Raw genomic sequence first — 3,927 nt, forward strand, 5'->3', positions numbered from 1 at the left:
ACTCATCAGGTGGTGATGATATCACTACCCAGACACTGGTTCCAGGTGTACTTTCTTCTTTGAGTCCCTTCATTTACCCATCTCTTTAATCTGGGGAGCAACAGGTTACCCTGTCCTCATCTCTCTTAAGGATCCTTAAAAAATGTTTATGATTGTTAAGTCTGTTCAATGATTTGTTAGGATGGAAGGGTGACTTCCAAGCTCTTTACAGAACCACAAGCCACAGTATTTTAAATTAGGATAACTGTAAATAGTGAAAAGTGACAATTCTTTTTTAGGTACTGGCTCCATTTTTTTTTTAAATTCAGTTTATTTCTGTACTGTGACTTCTTTTCTGTCTTTCGAGGTAATGGGGATCAGACACAGAATGCTGGGCTCTAAGCCAGCACTCCACCACTGATCTATAACTCCACCTGTCTCTTGTTTATTTCTTTTCTCTCGGGCATTATTTTTTTATCTGCTTCTGTATTTTTACTTTCTTTTCTGTTTCATAAGGCCTTCTCTCCCACTCTGCTTTTTCTTTTGTATTGAAAACTTTAATATATAACATACTGTAATTTCGTCATGTTCTTATCACATGATCCTCTTTTGTCCCCTCTACAATGTCCTCATCCACTAGGACCTTCTCCTGTCAACATCATCGTAACTTTTGCTCTTGTCCTATCCCTTTGTCTCCCTCTGTCCTTTATGTCAATTTGAGCTATCAGTACCCTTTGATTTTCTGCTTTGATGAGTTTTGAATTTCCTCAGTATCTACCACCATCTCTATAAAGAAGGTTCTCTGGCTAGCAGTGAGAGCAGCATTCATATTCAATCTACCACTTTCTTTAAAATGTTCTCTGGGCCCTGGCAAGTGTGATAGAGATGACTCATCCAGGCTAGGCACTAGGCATTCCTTCATGAATCATCAAAAAGTCTTCTAAATGTGTATGATTATACTCTTTGATTAATGATTAATTAATTCTATATTCCTGTGCTCTAACCAGGCAATATACACATATACATTTGACTCTAGATGAATTCTTTCATAGTTTATATACAGTTATTTCAGATTTAAATAAATGTAAGAAGTATCAATTAATAAATATAGTTCACAGAGGCCTCTAAATTTCAACTCCTACTTTAATGCTAAATTTATTTAACTCTAAAAAACAAAATTGTGAAAACCAATGCTACTAAGCATCAAACATTATTAAACAAGTATATTTCCTTTTAAAAGTGTATTGGGGGGGGTGGCTGGAGAGATGGCTTAGCAGTTAAGGTGTTTGCCTACAAATCCAAAGTATCTGGGTTTGATTCTCCATGACCCATGTAAACCAGATGCACAGGGGGACATGAATCGCGAGTTCTTTTGAAGTGGCTGGAGGCCCTGGTGTGCCTATTCTCTCTCTTTCACTCTGCATCTTTCTCTCTCTCAAATAAATAAATAAATAAATAAATAATTTTTTAAAAGTAGATTTTAAGCCAGGCATGGTGATACATGGCTTTAATTCCAGCACTAGGAAAGCAGAGGTAGAAGGATTGCCCTGAGTTCAAAGCCGCCCTGAAATGATGTAGTGAATTCCAGGTCAGCCTGGGTAGAGTGAGACTCTACCTCAAAAAAAAAAAAAAAAGAGATTTTAATTCAAAATTTAATATAGCATGGCTTGTCAAACTGTCGATGTAACACAGAAGCAAGAAAAAAATAGCTTTGTTTTTTGTTTTTTATTTTGTTTTGTTTTGTTTACTAAAACTTCAATAATTGGGTATAATTATTTTACTATATCTTCTCTGATTCTATCATGAAAGTAATACTTGACCCAAATGACACCCAAAATACCTTTCTCTAAGTAGAATGTTCCAGTACTGACCTCTCAAGGATTGTGTTAAGGAAGTAGCACCCCCTCCCAAAATCCAGACTGCTTAACAATATATATTTACTAGGAATACTGTCATGAAGTATCACAGTGCATGACTAAAATCAAATTCATTCTCTAACAATTCTGGAGACTAGATTCCCAAATCAAGGTGTCGGCCAGACAATGCTTCCTCCAAAGCCTCTGCAAATGAACTCAAGATGCATGCCCCCCTATGTATCTGGCTTACATGGATCTGGAAGAGGGTGCTTCTGTGACTCTCCCAAATCCCTGAACCCTAGGCACCTCTTGGCTAGCTGCAGATAATCTCAAGCTTTTCTCCATCTATTTTCACCTGGCCTCTTTCTTCTTTACTTCACAGAGAAATCCTTTCTCTCTTCCTGCTTATAATGACACTTGTCATATTGGGCAAAGCATATAATGATGTCATTTTATCATAACTGTGTTGGCAAAGCCTTCATTATCAAACAACATTCTCAGTTATAAGGGATTTGGATTTCAACTTGTCTTTTGGATGAACACAGTTCAATCTATACAATGAAACTTGGCTAAGGATGCTTATATCTCTTTAAAGTTACCTTTCCTCCTTCTACCTACTGCATAAATAATTGTCTAAATATCACCACTCTGATGTAGTTATGCACCATTCCTTCCTTGTCCCTTCCTTGGAGTGGGGATCAGATGAAGCAGCTGTATATGACCATGAGATAAGATCCATGAGTGGAAGACTACATGCTTGCAGTAATGGAGCAAGGATATAGAGAACATAAAATGCTGATAACATCATATGTTTGGTCTAGGATAACCCTTCATTACACATCATTTAGTTTAGTCACAGTAAATAACTTTTTGTGTAATACATTTTCTCTCCATTTGAAAATAACCACAAAGACAATGGAACACTCAGGAGCCATAGACTGTTACTAGAAAATTTTCAGTGCCAGGGATGGGATACTTTCCAGTGAGTTGTTGGCCACAGAGGTCCCAAATGCCCCCAAAACATTACAAGCCATTGCCAAGGTCCTTGGTTTCCCACCAGGAATCGATGGTAAGACCCTATTGCTGAAGACTCCACATCCTTGGGCTGCAAGGCCACTGAAAAATCCTGCTGGAACTGAGCTGATAACCTCCTCCATGTAGACCAGCTGACAGAAAGCTGGAAGAAGCCATTCTGCATGGAGTTTAATGGGAGAGAGAGAAATCACCAGTGAAGATACTCAACAGTGGACACTGCAAGCCTTATATTTGGCCAGCCAGGCCAAATGAGCCAACGGGTACAATAGTGGCACATCTGTCATGGTGGAAACTGACTGCCCTCTAATTGGACTGGAGGCTCACTCCATAGGAGGGAATACATCCTTGATACTGAAAACCTAAAACAAAGGTAGTCATAAGCTCTAGGGGTGTAACATCTGCTGCTGTCTGGCTAAATGTATATACTATGCTCATCAAACTGCCCAATAAGCACTCTCTTAATGTTCAAAGCTATATATTAATGCTACTCTCACTTTTGGTTGAGAACTTTCTCTTTTCAGATGGCAGTGACCTTTGGATGCCTCAGAAGGCATCGTGGTGCTGGGAAGAAGAGACAGGAGTGCTCTCAGCACTGCAATAAATCTATCAACCTTCCAAGGCTCGGGGTCCATTGCAGAAGAGGTGGCAGAAAGAATCTAAAAGCCAAAGGAAGGGTAGGACTCCATACAATGTGATCCTCCAGACAGAAAAAAATGACCTCACAGTGCCTGATACTACCTACACAAGACCATCATAAGAGGAGGAAAAGATGAGAAGATCAAAATAAAAGACAGACTGATGGAGAGGAGGAGGAGCTATCATGGAGAATGGAGTTTCAAAAGGGAAAGTGGGGGAAGGGAGGGCATTACCATGGAATATTGTTTATAATCATGGAAGTTGTTAATAAAAAAATAAAAATATTATACATACATACATACGTGTGTGTGTGTGAAAATAACCACAAAGAGTGAATTGAAAATGAACCCATTTGTACTTGAAGGCTGTGTCTTTTTTAATATCTTTATTTACTTGTAAGGAGTGAGAGAGAAAGTGAATG

The sequence above is a fragment of the Jaculus jaculus genome, chromosome 6 (genome assembly GCF_020740685.1).
Source record: "Jaculus jaculus isolate mJacJac1 chromosome 6, mJacJac1.mat.Y.cur, whole genome shotgun sequence".
Lineage (NCBI taxonomy): Eukaryota > Metazoa > Chordata > Mammalia > Rodentia > Dipodidae > Jaculus > Jaculus jaculus.